Source organism: Dermochelys coriacea, chromosome 5 (genome assembly GCF_009764565.3).
Source record: "Dermochelys coriacea isolate rDerCor1 chromosome 5, rDerCor1.pri.v4, whole genome shotgun sequence".
In the NCBI taxonomy this organism is placed as follows: domain Eukaryota; kingdom Metazoa; phylum Chordata; order Testudines; family Dermochelyidae; genus Dermochelys; species Dermochelys coriacea.
In genome coordinates, this window is record NC_050072.1 from 129,318,807 (window position 1) to 129,335,703 (window position 16,897).

A 16,897-nucleotide genomic window follows, 5' to 3' on the forward strand; every position below is an offset into this window, starting at 1 on the left:
TGCTCATCAGTGTAATACATTTCTCAGCAGCTCTCACTATTGCTGCTTGCTCTTTCACTAGTAGCAGCATATGGGTAGTTCCATTATTATTATTGTTAAATATTTAGGCAATAGTAGTGTCCAGAGACATCCTGAAGGATCACGTGTCCTCACTATGCTCAAAGCTATACAAGAGACTAGAATACCCTATGACTGGGACTAATCTTCACGATCAAAGCATTTAACAGGTCCTGGTGGCATAGGACCTTCATGCTCTGGGCATGACTTGTCAGTGATGTGCCTGGTCTACGCTTAAAACTTATACTGGCATAGCTATGTCTCTTATGGGTGCAATATTTTTACCAATACAGCTACGCTAGTATAAGCCCTAGTACGGATGTGCTTTTATGCTGGTATGTCTTATGTTTCTCATTGAACTGTAGTAAGCTATGCCAGCAGAAGCAATTTTATGCCAGTATAAACTGCAGCTACACTAGGAAGGTTTGCCAGTACAGTTTTGCTGATAGTGCTATACCAGCAAAAAACTTTTCTCGTGTAGACATGGCCATGGAGAGAGAAGAAATTGATCAATATTAAGACTGGCTGCTGGTGAACAGGCAAGTGTGTTTTTGAACATGTACAATAACTTAAAATATGAACATTGCGACTTGGTCCTAAAAATTTAAGTCAAACAATATCCATATTAGTAGAGTCACAGCCTTCTCAGGGTCTAGCACAGGATTGGGCTGAATTCCCTCAGGAACTATGAGCCACCACAAGAGTCATCACCTCACTTTCCACATGCAAAGCATACTCTGACCTTGCTTTTACCAACATAAATACAGTGCAGTATACACAGTTTTTTTTTGTTTGTTTTTTTTTTTATAAACCAATGCCAACAAAACTACAGTTTACACACAAATTCTTCTCTTGGGGAGAGGGTAAGGGAAAAGAGGGAACCACATGTGACTGATGTTCATCACGGTGCTCAGTGAACTACTGGAAGGTGCTCAGATATTACAGTGATGAGAGATTACCGTGTCAAAACTTTTAATTAACTTTAACTTTTAATTAATTTTAACTTTTAAACAATAGAATATGTATGCTCTATTTCACAACGGCTGGCATTAAAAGAAAGTGAAAATGCCAACTTCAAGAACAAACATCACATTACACATTCCCGTGAGTCAACCAGACACCTTGGAAAGTGTGGAGGGTTCAAATCAGGAGAATAAATCCTGTCTAACACACACTTACCTAACCTGTAGCCCTATCTGACATCCTGTTTCTGCTTGGATGCACCGATCATATGAACCGAAGTGGCCAAACCTAGGGCAAGGTTTAGAAATAGACATTGCCTGCCCTGGCAACCAGCTTTATTACTCCTATTGACTACCAACAGTTTTCAGTTCAAAACAAGCTCTCTTCAGACTTCACAGCTCTTTTCATCTGGTTCAATAATTACCAGCTCATGCTAGCTAGACAGGAGATGCCTTCAAAATTCTGATTCCAGTAAGAAGAGGCTATCCTGAATCCTCTCTCACTATAAACATACATATCATTTTAACTGAAGTGTAAGATCACTGCTGAAGAGATCATAATCAAGACTTAAAGCATGATGTAATTGGAGGGCAGTACTGCATTGCCATGAGGTCACAGACATGAAGTATGAAAACCCAGAACCTTAACCTTATTTGAAGCAACAGGACTGCAGTATACAAGTGAACAAGACAATGACATCATGATTGACCAAGTTCAGCCACCATAATACCACCACTCTTTTTCACAGTCTTTATATCAAAGTTTAAATCAAAATGGATGTTCTTTTTTACCAACACACTTTAAAAAGCCCCACATAGCACACACGTATACCCCTTGATGTTCTGATGACATTTTCATAGTATTTATATCTATTTTGCATAATTTTCTTCCTTTGGGCACTGTCATTTATGGTTAAAAAAAGAAGATTTAAACCTAGATTGTAAAGGATGAATAAAACAGGTTGTGCATCATCAGGTCAAGCCCTACCCCACTTCCTCACTCTGCTAACCACTGAAGGAATTTCAAAGGGCAGTCTCACGCCCAGCTGCAACAGGCCAAAAATCAAGGATCAGTTTAATGAATTACATTGCCACCAGATAAATGCTAATACTTGGCACCATGCAAAACCTTTCCATCCAAGTATAGAAACAGGCTTTGCAATCACCAGTTGACCTCCAATACACCTGGGGATAATATCCCCTATTTTGTTGATCATCACTTTCTATACAGCAGGGTAGACCAATTTTAATCAAAGTGATTTAAATCACTTATTTTAAATCAAGATTTAAATCACCAGGCAGGAAACTTAATTTAAATAATCAATTTTAATGATGTTTGTATTTATACTTTTTAGTTAAAGGTTGATTTCATTGGTTGGTAACCATTAAAACATGTGATTTGTAACTAATTATACCCTTTACACTAAATGTGGTGCTTCTTTTTGCTAACCAGGAGGACACGCTTAAATCTGTTATTGAGTGCCCAGGGAGATTGAAGTGTTCTCCTACCAGCTCTTCAATCTCCCTTGGACACTCAATAACAGACTTAAAAGTGGCCATTCTTCAAACAAAAACTTCAAAAACAGACTTCAACGGAAACTGCAGAACTGGAACTAATTTGCAAACCTGACACCATCAAATTAGGCCTCAATAAAGACTGGGAGTGGCTGGGTCACTACAAAAAGTAGTTTTTCCTCTGTTGATATTCACCCCTTCTTGTCAACCGTTGGAAATAGGCTACATCCACTCTCTTTGAATTCGCCTTGTTAGCACTGACCCCTGACTTGGTAAGGTATCTCTTATCTCTTCATGTGCTGTAATATATATACCTGCCTACTGTATTTTTTTTTCCACTCAATGCATCTAATGAAGTGGGTTTTAAAAAGCTTATGCCTAAATAAATTAGCTAGTCTCTAAGGCCTGGTCTACACTACAAAAGTTTAGATTGAATTTAGCAGCGTTATCTCGATTTAACCCTGCACCCGGGCACACGATGAAGCCTTTTTTTTTTTTTTTTTAAAAAAAGCTTAAAGGGTTCCTAAAATAGATTTCTTTACTCCACCCCCGACGAGGGATTTAGTGCTGAAATTGGCATCGCCGGGTCAAATTTGGGGTACTGTGAACGCAATTCGATGGCATTGGCCTCCGGGAGCTGTCCCAGAGTGCTCAGTTGTGACCACTCTGGACAGCACTCTCAACTTGGATGCACTGGCCAGGTAGACAGGAAACACCCTGCGAACTTTTGAATTTCATTTCCTGTTTGGCCAGCATGGCAAGCTGATCAGTACAGGTGACCGTGCAGATCTCATCAGCAGAGCTGACCATGGAGTCCCAGAATCGCAAAAGAGCTCCAGCATGGACTGAAGGGGAGGTACCGGATCTGATCGCTGTATAGGCAGATGAATCCGTGCTGGCAGAACTCCGTTCGAAAAGATGAAATGCCAAAATATTTGAAAAAAAATCTCCAATGGCATGAAGCACAGAGGCTATAACAGGGACCCACAGCCGTGCCGCGTGAAACTTAAGGAGCTCAGGCAAGCGTACCAAAAAATCCAAGAGGCAAACGTCCGTTCGGGCTCAGAGCCCCAGACATGCCGCTTCTATGATGAGCTGCATGCCATTCTAGGGGGTGCAGCCACCACTACCCCAACCCTGTGCTTTGTCTCCATCCAAGGAGTGGGAGGCAACACAGAAGCAGGTTTTGGGGGTGAGGAAGATAAGGAGGAGGTTGTAGATACCTCACAGCAAGGAAGCGGAGAAACGGGTTTCCCCAACAGCCAGGATCTGTTTCTCACCCTGGACCTGGAGCCAATACCCCCCGAACCCACCCAAGGCGGGCTCTCAGACCCTGAAGGCAGAGAAGGGACCTCTGGTGAGTGTACCTTTGTAATATTATAAATGGTTTAAAAGCAAGCGTGTTTAATGATTAATTCGCCCTGGCATTAGTGGCCAGCACAGCTACTGGAAAAGTCTGTTAACGTGTCTGGAGATGAAGCGGAAATCCTCCAGGGACATCTCCATAAAGCTCTCCTGGATGTACTCTCAAAGCCTTTGCAAAAGGTTTTTGGGGAGGGCAGCTTTATTCCGTCCTCCATGGTAGGACACTTTACCACATTAGGCCAGTAGCATGTAGTCAGGAATCATTGCAAAACAAAGCATTGCAGCGTATGGTCCCAGAGTTTGCTGGCATTCAAATAACATCCGTTCTTTATCTCTCTGTATTACCCTCAGGAGAGTGATATAATTCATGGTCACCTGGTTGAAATAGGGTGGTTTTAGTAAGAGGACATTCAGAGGTGCCCGTTCCTGCTGGACTGTTTGCCTGTAGCTGAACAGATATATTCCCCACTGTTAGTCACGCGGTGGGAGAAGAGGTGAAGCCATCATCCCAGAGAATTGTGTGTGCGCGAGGGGGAGGGGTTAGTTGGGTTTCTGCTGCACGTGAACTCAGAAACTGCAGCCCCTCCTTTTAAATTGCCAACCCATTTTTAATGGTCAATCCAATGGCTACTTTGTATGGGAAATGAGGGCGCTGCTGTTTGAAACCATTCCCACATGTTATGAATGTTAAAGAAGCCAAAAGATTGTGGCTTACCATGGCTGCCTGCAAGCCGAATTCTGCTGCCCAGCCCTGCATGAGTGATCTCTCACGCCAAACCGGCATACCCTCAATAAGAGGCAAAATGCGACCTTGTAATGAAAGCACATGTGCTATGGAACGTTTACAGCAAGGTTTACCGTGAAAGAGCGTACCCATTGTTCTATAAAATGTGTCTCTAACTACCACTCTCCCTTTTTTTTCCTCCACCAACTGCATACGTTTCTCCTTCCCAGAGGCTAGCGAAGATTAGAAGGCGAAAAAGATGCATTCGTGATGAAATGTTTTCTGACCTCATGCTGTCCTCCCACACTGACAGAGCACAGCAAAATACTTGGAGGCAGACAATCTCAGAGTGCAGGAAAACACAATATGACCGCGAGGAGAGGTGGCAGACTGAAGATAGTAGGTGGCGTCAGCTTGCTGAAAGAAAGCAGGAGTCAATGCTCAGGCTGCTGGAGGATCAAACTCATATCAGGAAAGGCAGCAGGAACACAGACCGCCTCTACAGCCCCTGGGTAACCAACCGCTCTCCTCCAAGTTCCATAGCCTCCTCACCCAGATGCCCAAAAATGCAGTGAGGGGGCCTCCGGCCACCCAGCCACTCCACCCCAGAGGATTGCCCAAGCAACAGAAGGCTGTCGTTCAAGTTTTAAACTGCTGTGTGGCCTTGTCCTTCCCTCCTCCACCACTTCATCCGGTGCTTCCCTCCTCCAACACCCCTCCCGGGCTACCTTGGCAGTTATCCCCCTAGTGTGTGACGAATAAATAAAGAATGCATGAATGTGAAGCAACAATGACTTTATTGCCTCTGCAAGCAGTGATCGAAGTGGGGAGGGGAGAGTGCTTAGCTTACAAGAAAGCAGAATGAAACCAGGGGGGTTCCATCAAGGAGAAACAAACAGAACTTTCACACCATAGCCTGGCCATTCCGGGAACTGGTTTTCAAAGCTTCTCTGATGTGCACCACACCCTCGTAACTGCCCTGGTGTCTGGCTGTGCGTAATCAGCGGCCAAGCTATTTGCCTCAACCTCCCACCCAGCCATAAACGTCTCCCCCTTACTCACAGATAGTGTGATATTGTGGAGCCCACAGCAAGCAGTAATAACAATGGGAATATTGATTTTGCTGAGGTCTGAGTCAGTAAACTGCGCCAGCGCGCTTTTAAACACCCAAATGCACATTCTACCACCATTCTGCACTTGCTCAGCCTATAGTTGAACAGCTCCCGACTACCGTCCAGGGTGCCTGTGTATGGTTTCATGATCCATGGCATTAAGGGGTAGGCTGGGTCCCCAAGGATAACTATAGGCATTTCAACATCCCCAACAGTTATTTTCTGGTCTGGAAAGTAAGACCCTTGCTGCAGCTGTTGAAACAGACCAGAGTTCCTGAAGATGCAAGCGTCATGTACCTTTCCCGGCCATCCCACGTTGATGCTGGTGAAACGTCCCTTGTGATCCACCAGTGCTTGCAGCACCATTGAAAAATACCCCTTGCAGTTTATGTACTTGCTGCCTTGGTACTCAGGTGCCAAGATAGGGATATGGGTTCCATCTATCACCCCATCATACTTCGGGAATCCCATTGCAGCAAAGCCATCCACTATGACCTGCACATTTCGCAGGGTCACTACCCTTGATATCAGCAGCTCAGTGACTGCGTTGGCTACTTGCATCACAGCAGCCTCCACAGTAGATTTGCCCACTCCAAATTGATTCCCGACTGACCAGTAGCTGTCTGGCATTGCAAGCTTCCAGAGGGCTATCGCCATTTGCTTCTCAACTGTGAGGGCTGCTCTCATCTTGGTATTCTTGCGCTTCAGGGCAGGGGAAAGCAAGTCAAAGTTCCATGAAAGTGCCGTTACGCATGTGAAAGTTTCGCAGCCACTGGGAATCGTCCCAGATCTGCAACAATATGCGGTCCCACCACTCTGTGCTTGTTTCCCGGGCCCAGAATAGGCATTCCACGCCATGAACCTGCCCAATTGACACCATGATGTGAACATTGCAGGGGCCCGTACTTTGTGAGAAGTCTATGTCCATGTCCTCATCACTCTCGTCATTGCACTGCAGTTGCCTCCTCCTCACCTGGTTTTGCTTCTCTTGCAGGTTATGGTTCTGCATATCCTGCTGGATAACGCGCATGGTGTTTATAGTGCTCATAATTGCCGCAGTGATCTGAGTGGGCTCTATGTTCCCAGTGCTATGGCATCTGCACTGAAAAAAGGGGCAAAACGATTGTCTGCCGTTGCTCTAACAGAGGGAGGGGCAACTGACAACATGGCTTACAGGATTGGCTTACAGGGAATTAAAAAAAAAAAAAAAATCAACGAAGGGGGTGGCTTTGCATCAAGGAGGAACAGAATGGCCCCCTCAAGGACAGAACTCAAAACCCTGGGTTTAGCAAGCCGTTGATTTCACAGAGGGAAGGAGGAAGGAAGGAGAACATGAATACAAAACAAAGCTGGTCTATTTCTTGTTTTGATCCACTTCATCTATCTTTATACATCTTGCTGGCAGCAGACTGCTGGCTATCGTCATCTCCTGGGTGCTCGACAGAAGACGGTGCAGTAGGACTGCTGGCAGGACTGAATCACCATGAGACAAAAGTTAAGGGAAAAGACCTGGCTGAGTCACTCCCATGTTTGCCCAGGCACCGCTGACTGACCCCACCAAGGTCGGCTAAAAGAGCACCCTGGAGTATGGCGACGATGGCTACCAGTCATACTGCACTGTCTGCTGCCAAAAGGCAATGAGCTGCTGCTGTATAGCAATGCAGTACCATGTCTGCCAGCACCCAGGAAACATACGGTGACGGTGAGCTGAGCAGCATATGGCATCTGCACGGGTAACCCAGGAAAAAAGGCATGAAACGATTGTCTGCCATTGCTTTCATGGAAGGAGGGAGGGAAGGGGGTGCCTGATGATATGTACCCAGAACCACCCGCGACAATGTTTTTGCCCCATCAGGCATTGGGATTTCTACCCAGAATTCAAATAGGTGGCAGAGACTGCGGAAACTGTGGGATAGCTACCCACAGTGCAATGCTCCAGAAGTCAATAGTTACCTTGGTACTGTGGACGCACTCTGCCTACTAAATGCCGACTAAATGCACTTAGAGCATTTGTGTGGGGACACACACTATCGACTGTATAAAAACACTTTCTACAAAACAGACTTCTATAAATTCGACCTAATTTCATAGTGTAGACTTACCCTAAGATGCCACAAATACTCATTGTTTTTGCTGATACAGACTAAGACGGCTACCCCTCTGAAATGTGACTCGTGTAATTCTGCATAAAGTTGTTGGGTATGGTGTGCAAGCTTCATATATATGTATAGAAATATATATTACGCTAGCCTTATTTTTTAAATTCTCAAAAATTTAAGTAGTCCTCTTAACAACTCAACAGAAAAATAGCAGCTCCAGTAGAGGGCACCAAACCACCAACTTTATAAAGCAAGCATATAAGCTGCTAATAGATTCATTTTCTGCAGGTCTGGGGAAAGAAGATACTAAAAGCCCAGTCATGCAAGCCCACATGCATGCTCTTCTAATTCATACCAGGCATCTGAACCTGAGAGGCGCCGAACACAATAGCAGCATACACTTTTTAAAAGACGTACGCTGTGCTGTATTTTGACAGTATTTGAAACAATTATGACCCAATCAAAATCCTCAGTAATTAGAGCTACAAAGACTTTCTGTACAAAACAAAGTTGTGAGGAATCCATTTCAATTTCAAGCCCATTGAATTCCAGTTGATTAATTGCTTGTGATCTCTGACACAGAAACGAGATCATTAGCAGTTCAGTTCTCACCGGTTCTCGGGAAAATCAGTATTTTAATGATTTTCAAGATTTAAACACCTGAGCTGCTCTCATTTCTATGCCACAGTAACAGTCCACTATCTGTTTTGTTTGTCAGAGTACCTACTTCTCTCCTGAGCACTGATTGGCTAAATAATTAAGCTGAAAAGCTGATCATATAAGGAATGTTCCTCAGGTGACTACTAAGTGATCTGAGGTTAAAAGAGTAGATACCTTACTTTAACACACTCCATTTCAAAGCAAATCCACCTGTCTTCTCTGGCCAAGACTGAAAGGATACCAGGATATAGGTCATTGAATGCAGGCCTAAAACATTCAGTAGTGCTCACTCACTTGCTCTCTAGAAAGCTACATTCTTCTCAAGTGTTTCAGGGCAGTCTTTGGGGCAGGGACTGTCTTATTCGCTGTGTTTGCCCAGCAAAATAGGTCCCTGGGACTTCAGGCACCATCAGAATACAAGTATTTACTCTCTACCACCTTAAGCCTCATACCCCACGGTACAGGAAGGGTGTTAGTGTCAAGTACAGGCAAGTGGGTACATAATTCACTTACAAGTCAGAGGACAGCAGAACGGAGGAAATACACACCAAGATACACTAGCCTCATTTTAAAGAGTTTTTTTCTAATAAGTATCACATTTGTAGCACAAAGTAAATGGTCTGGAGGTTCTCACATAATAGACTTAAGTGAACAAGATTAAGATAGTTTGGGGTTTGTGAACAGGATCAAGATGCTCCACCAAGATTTAAAATAAATATTCATTCCATAAAATCCTCTTAATTAAGACATCCTATTACATATCTTTTCCCAATTAAGAGAAGATGCCATTTTTATAAAACTGAAAATCCTTAAAATATACTAAATAATAAAAACACAAGACAAATCCATTCCATCAGAAAACCTAATCGCTCCCTGCAAAAAACAAAAACCTTCAGGAAAACCTAATGAATACACCTGATAATAAGCATGGAGAGTTCCTTTAATACAGGATTTTTCTGGAAAGCTTAAGGGAAGTCAGCCACGGATTTAAACGTGGTGATTGGAGTTAATGGTCTGCACTTACAGCCACAACTGAACCTTAAGCGATCAGAAACCTGGAGTTTAGACTGGGTAACCATTTAGCCACTTTCTATTGACTGAACAAATCCCTATTTAGAACTTTAGGGTATGACTACATTGCAATTTAAAAAAAAAAAGAAAAAACCTATGCCACCATGTCTCAGAGCCCAGGTCAGCTGACTCGGGCTCACAGGGCTAGGGCTGCAGGTTTATAAAACTACAGTGTAGAAGTTTGAGATCAGGCTAGACCCCAGTTTCCAAAACCGTGCAAGGAGGGGAGAGTCTCAGAGCCTGGGGTCCAGCCTGACCCTGAATGTCGGCACTGCAATTTCATAGCCCCGCAGCCCCAGCGTGAGTCAGCTGACCCAGACCAGCCACCACCATGTCGCGGATCTTTTATTGCTGTCTAAACATACCCTTAGCTAATACTATTCCAATTAAGCAGGAATACCTGTTCATTAACACTGAGCTAAACTGATTCCCCTGAAATGTCTGAGGGATTGCCTGTCATCTGTACAGTAATGTGAATCAAGTCCAACAAGCTATACCCTAAAAGGATGAATAAACCTACCCTAGTTTCTCCAGTATTTGAGTTTCCATCCAATTTAAGCGCTGGGTCTCCTCATCTGAAAAAATTTACAAACAGTATTCCAAAAATCGGTCTCAAGTTCTCTTCACTAAAAGGGAAAAGAGGACAGGATATGACACACAAAATGTTTAAATCTCCACATATAACCCTTAACATCAACATGCATCTCTTACCACATCATAGAAAGGCCAGAACGTGAAGTCCCAGGACGCCTCTAAACAGTTTAATTAATGTGCCTTCACATGCACAAAGAGAGAGAAGTATTTTTCAAGTATGGTGGAAACGAAGAATATTCTCCCATAAAACACAATTAATTTTGAATCTGGTGCAAAAGCAGACCACACTTGTTGCCTGAAGAAGCGTGTTTAAAACTGTAACAAAGATGCTTTTCACAATTACTTTAGGGAGGACTTAAATGCCTGAGGCAGACTGCTGATTTCTTCCTAGTATTGTATATTAGATGAAGTTCACACCTTAGGTGCATTCTATTGACATAACTATTTCCTAATGAGACCAGAAATAACTTGCACAGGAGCACAACTCTTAACGTACACTTAAGAGGCAAGCGGAAGGTGGGAATATGAAAGCATCCGGAAAATAAATTTGTATTCAAAGCTTTAGACCTTAGAGTGTTCTTCACTCTTGGGACTCTCTCAGTTCTTCACTCAATATTGCAGGATTTTCTTTTTTAAGAGAGACACCATCATTAACTTACACACATTTCTTGTTTGATGGACAGCAGAATAAAATCATTAAGATAGTAGGTAGAAACTTTTCACTAATATGTCAACAGTACTAGTGTTACACGATGGCCAAGATTTTAGAAAACTGATAAAGTTAGGCTCCTAGGCTAGTATTTTTGAGGGGCCTCAGACAGTTGGGTGCCTAAGCTCCTTTGAATATCCCAAGCAAAAGCCCATAACTAGACAGCTCTTAAGTGGCCTGATTTGTTATGGGTGCGGAGAACCCAAAAGCTCCTGTTGACTTTAATAATTTTCTGGTAAAATGGTTGATAAGTAGTCACTGCCATGTAACTAGGTCTTAATATGGCTTCCTGAGTAACTGCTTCCAGGCCATGTTTCAGACTAGCCCAATTTGAAATATTGGCAATATTTACTATTTTATGCAAGTTAAAACATCCAACTTACACAAGAACGGCCATACCGGGTCAGACCAAAGGTCCATCTAGCCCAGTATCCTGTCTTCTGACAGTGACCAGTGCCAGGTGCCCCAGAGGGAATGAACAGAACGATAATCATCAAGTGATCCATCCCTTGTTGCCCAATTCCCAGCTTCTGGCAAACAGAGGCTAGGGACACTTCAGAGCATGGGTTTTCCATCCCTGCCCATCCTGGCTTATAGCCACTGATGGACCTATCCTCTGTAATTTTATGTAGTCCTCTTCATGCTACTCTATGTTCTGCTGCCAATTCAGAAACAGTCAAACATCAGAAACCCTCAGGGAGGTATATTTTTATCGGATTCTTCAAACAGTTGAACCAATGTAACTTTTATTAAGTAAAACAAAATACGTATAAACAGGCCTGATCTTCAGCCACAGGCTATTAAACCCTTAAACACAGGTTTAAAAAACAAACAAAAAAAAAACCTGACAGACCTTAGTAGTAACATCAGCAGTCAGGTAAGACAAAAAGAACAAACAGATGGTAGGAGCACATCACTTCTCTGTAAATCTCCTGTGAGACTCACTGTGTGATCAGATACATAGATTTTATTAAATTTGTATCTACTACTAAGTCAACACCAGGTTTTACTCAATAGTGTGGCTTAGCATGCTCAAGGAGCCAGATCTAGTGCAGGCTGCATTTACATCTACTTTGAATAGACTTTTATGATTCTTCGGTTAAGGGATATTTTAATTTACTCCTGTGATCCTGGCTGTTAACACTGTTTAAAGAAAGTCATAATTAGGTTTACTGATGTTCAACATGACAAAGAAATAAAAATGACACGGTGATGAACAAAGCAGAAATGGTTGCGACAGAACATGAATGGACTTGACAAGTTTTGTAGTGTATCACCTACAAAGAATTTGTCGATTGAGAAATAAGACAAAATTCAAATTCTTGGCTAGATTCTTGACCCAAGTACTTCCGATGTCTTCACAGCAAAATATGGTGTGTTAACTAGCACCATTTATAAAACACACTCTTTTTTCCCCACTGAGGAGATAGCCTTAATGCTACAGTTACAGACACTGTATTAAACTGAGCACAACTCCTCACAGTAAGGCACTCTATTAGGCAACTGCGTCGTTAACATACATATATGTATTTTAAAGCAGCAGCAACTATGGTAATTTCAGAGTAGCAGCGGTGTTAGTCTGTATCCGCAAAAAGAAAAGGAGTACTTGTGGCACCTTAGAGACTAACAAATTTATTTGAGCATAAGCTCTCATGAGCTACAGCTGGTAACACTTTTAATAATTCCTCCAACCAATTTGCATAGGGGAGTGAGAGATTTCTATTTCCTCCATACACTGCAGCAATAGCTTGAAACTTGCTGGCAGCATAAAACCAATCCAGCTTTGGGCTAGTTTTGGAGCTAAATTACAATGGTAATTTTCCACCAGTGATTTGACCGGTACAGCTTGCTCCCAGTTTGCTGCCAAAAACCTCTATAATTCTGCCAGCACTGTGTCTTATTCCAGCCAAACCATGGCTCCAAATATGAAAAAAAAATGTGCAACTGATTTATCAAAATAGGCTTTGTACTAGGCTAAGGTGCAGTAGACTGGGAACCCAGAAATCACATGCTCAAATTTAATGTTTACCGACTTCTAGTTGTCCTATCTACTTAACTATTAATTGAACAAAGCCTCCTATCCCACTGAGAGGTTATACAACTGGGAATAGAAGAGCTCTCTAATATGACAGACCTAAGTCTCAGTCACTTCAGATACAATGGGTATGTCTACTCAGCATTTTGGAGCGAGCAGGAGCAAGCCTCCCAGCCCACATTGACAGACTGTGTAGCACGGCTCACTCTAGTGCTCTAAAAAGAACTGTAGATTCAGCACTTTGAAGTTGCAGCTCAGGCTCTGCAACCCTGAGAGTAGGGTGGGCTTCAGCATCTGGAGCACAACTTCAGAGCTTTGTTTATAGAGCTATTTTCAGAGAACTAGCACAAGCCCCTCTAGTCCAAGTCTGCCAACCTGAGCTGGGAGGCTCACTCCCGCTCGCTCCAGAATGCTGTATAGACATACCCAATGTCCCAGTAGAAAAAAGTTGGCCCAACTTTAATTATCTACTATGCTGTTTAAAATGGGGCTATTCAGGCATATAAAACTTACTGTTATGGCGTATTATGCAACAGCATCTCCTAGCGGGTGATGCACAAATGGTAACAGGTTATTCCTTCTGTCAGCATTTGTAATTAATATCTTAGCACAGGTGCTAGTAATCTGTGCTGCAATGTTGGAAGCCCAGAGTTCCAACTCAGCTGATTCTGAAGGGTTATTTGCACATAATTCTCTTTATTTTACCTTTAAAAAAAACAAACAAGTAAATTACATATAGAAAGTGACAAAAAAGTTAAGGATTGAAAAATCAAATACATTAGGACAACTAAAATAAAGCTTACTTGTTTAACTTCAATTCACTAACCACCAGCCCCCCACCACTTGCTATGAATTATGAGAGTCTGTAATTACAGAACACATACTATTTTTTCCACAGGACCCTTGCTTCATTCAGTGGACAGGATGGATGCTGCTCAGGGAATAAATCAGGGCTGTGTAGGGAAGCAGGCTGTTATCTGTTGAACTTCTGTCTCATCTGTTGTAGAAGTTGAAACGTGTATAGCGAATGAGACAGAGGGCTGCAAAAACAGAAAGGATGGTCATAGGGTTAAATATGGCAGTTGAATACCTACACCCGGGGGAATTCTGCGCCAAAAAAAATTGAAGTTTCTGTGCACAATATTTTAAAATTCTACAAAATTCTGCATATTTTGTCAAAATAACACAATATAATCACTCTGGTTTCAATTATTTTGGTAATTTATTTAAACTACAATACAATGGATGGAGAATGGGAAGCAATGGAGGAAATTCCCAAACCCTCTTGCCAAATAGTAAGGTACTAGGTTTGATCCTTTATTTCTGGGTTATTAGTCAACAAATATATGTAGCCATATGCTCAGTGCTACATCATAGGTAACTGAAGAGCAAGTGAGGGCTGGAGAATCAAATTCACAATTTATACTGGCTACTGACTATCTCCAGTAAGGTCAGTGCAAACAGTTCATGGAGCACATTTTGATAGGAAATTTTTTCAGTCCAAAAATGTAGACCAGTTCTAATCACGAAACTACCATAAGCATTTATAAGGCCATACTGTCCTTTACACCCCTCTGGCAATGCGAAGGAGCCCTAAAATTTTTACACCTGTTTTATACTCCTGTGGGAATTCACAAAGACAATGGGAACAATTCACTAAGCAGGCAGAGCAGAAGGGACAGGGCCTGCCTCATACCTACCTCCTCAGAAACACCCTGAAGCCCTGCCCCTCCATGCCGAGCGTGCTGCAATAGCAAGTGAGAGGGACAGAGCGTCACTCTCTCTCACACAGCTGCCCAGCCCTCTCCCCCCCACCCCCGGGCAGTGATTTACGCCTCTGCCGGCTGCCGGAGCCAACCTGCCTGTGCTGCCAGGGAGGGGCACCATGACCTCTCTTGCAGCTTCTCTTTGCTTTCCCATCAGAAGTTATTTTTCTACGGGGAAGCAAAGAAATCTGCAGGGGGCATGAATTCTGCTCATGTGCAGGGATGGAGAATTCCCCCAGGAATAGAATACCACTCAGAACAACTAGGTCCTACCCCTGTTTCTCCCATAGCCCTTTTACATGATGCTAGGCAATGCACTTTACCTTTGTTTCAGTTTCCCATCAGTAAATTGCTATGAAAATATATGTTTAGTGTCATAGTTTCAGGACAAACGAACCTGTTTTCCCCTGGCACGTTCCAGCGGGGCACTCACTTAAGGCTTCCAGCTCCCACCAGTCACTTCTCTTGGGTGCAGACTAGTGTCTCACATCCTCCTGACCAGGGATTTTCAGACTGCACAACTCCCTGCCTTACACTGTGATATCCTCAGCAAGGCAGACTGCCTAAAACAGGCCAGCACCTGCGCTTTGCTTTCTCTCATAAGGCTAAAACCACTGTATTGCCTACAGTTATAAATTACCACACAATTCCTTCTGAGTAAGCACATTTATTCTTAAGATAAAAGCATGAGAAAACAAAACAAAAAACCATCAATAAGAGTTCCTACACACATACTAAAAATCTTACCAGAAGTGACCCCCAACCCCAGCCTAGGGATCAGGTAGGTTTAGTCCTTCAAAACCCACAGCTGAGTCTTCCCCAAGGTTACGAGTTCATATTCAATTTAGATCCAGAACAAGAACAAAGGCTGGGCAAATCAGCTGTTTGTTTATACAGCTTGGGCCTTTGAACTTGGTCTTCTGTAACAGATAATCCGCAGACAAAGACCCTCTTTTCAGGGCATATATTCTAAAAGCTGGGGGGGTTCATAACTGGAGTTGGATAATTTCCATTATTCTCTCCCTAGAGATTCCCCAGGAAACCCACTTATTGTCCAAAAATTCCATATTCATCTGAGACATTTTCAATAGAGTCTTTTGAACTCTCAGGTTTTCCATCAGACACATTTCCCCACTATTGACATTACATGCAATCCTGGCACACAATAATACATAAACTTAATACTATATGGTCTTTCAAGGAAATTGCAGGAAATTGCCATATTGGTCACATTAAGAACTTTGAAAAATTGACCTCTGAGGCCTCAAGTTTGGCAACCAATCATTAGGCACACAAGATTAGCAGAGACTTGCAAGTTTTGGTCTGAGGGCCTCAGTTCCCAGTATATGAAAGCCCTCCATATCTAGAAGTGTGCTGAGGGAATCCCATGGAAAAAAAAAACAGTATATAACCACAGCGCTACCAATTCATTTTATGACAAGTTGCAAGATATTTTGTGTTTCTTAAAGCCCCAGATCTTGGAGTCCTGCAACTACATATAGGTTTTCAGCTCTCATTTAAAGTTTCTAGCCCTCAGGTTTGTAGAGAAAAGCTTGAACACATGACCCAATTGTACCTTAAAAACCTCAAAGCCCAAACGTAAATAAGAGCCCAAAACTCTTAATTAAGCCAAATTATGTATAATCAAAATTATTTCAAACATTTAAACTTTTCTGGGCTTGACTTTGGAAGCTTAAAAACTTTAACCTAGGTTTTCTTGGTAACAAGTGAATCAAAGTTATTGTCACGCAACAGCTTTTCCCAATGATGAAGTAAAAAAGTGTTTGGTTTATCAGTGACAGAGGAAGGCCGAAAGAGTAAATGGGAATCATAAAACACTAAGAACTCGACCCATTTACGTGTGTGCTTAGGAATAACTAATACATTTTTTTCATTTGATCTAGTGCAGTACTGAAGTTACAGCCTAGGGTAATAATGAACATTTACAAGAAAGCAAGTACAAGGCTGCTTATATCTGAATTTGTGACAACCACGGAGTAAGCTGCAGAATCATGAAATTTGTGATGAGACCTTCCATCTGAAGCTCTCAAAGCACCTTACAAACAAAGAAACCTGTTACATCACCCATGAGATAGGCTAGTATTACCCCTATTTTAAAGGTGATGCAGAGCAATTTGCTCAAGGCTACACACAAAACCTGTGGCAAATCCAAGAGTAAGAGCCATGTCTCCTGACTCCCTGTTCCATATCTTTAGTTCAAGACCATC

At 42.6% G+C, this 16,897-nt stretch overlaps 1 protein-coding gene across 10 annotated transcripts in view; it reads right to left on the minus strand.

Annotated features, from left to right (window-relative positions):
- Positions 1-16,897, minus strand: part of PCGF3 (polycomb group ring finger 3) — a 102,906-nt gene that overhangs the window by 46,364 nt on the left and 39,645 nt on the right. For 4 of the 10 annotated variants that reach the window (XM_043514239.1, XM_043514240.1, XM_038402629.2 and 1 more), the window contains 2 exons: positions 13,788-13,943; positions 10,086-10,140 (listed from right to left, as the gene is read on the minus strand). The gene's annotated coding sequence lies outside the window, so the exon portion shown is untranslated. Of the gene's footprint in view, positions 1-10,085; positions 10,192-13,416; positions 13,609-13,787; positions 13,944-15,416; positions 15,548-16,897 lie in introns of those variants that run through there. The other 6 variants (XM_043514243.1, XM_038402633.2, XM_038402628.2 and 3 more) reach the window with 4 other exon arrangements.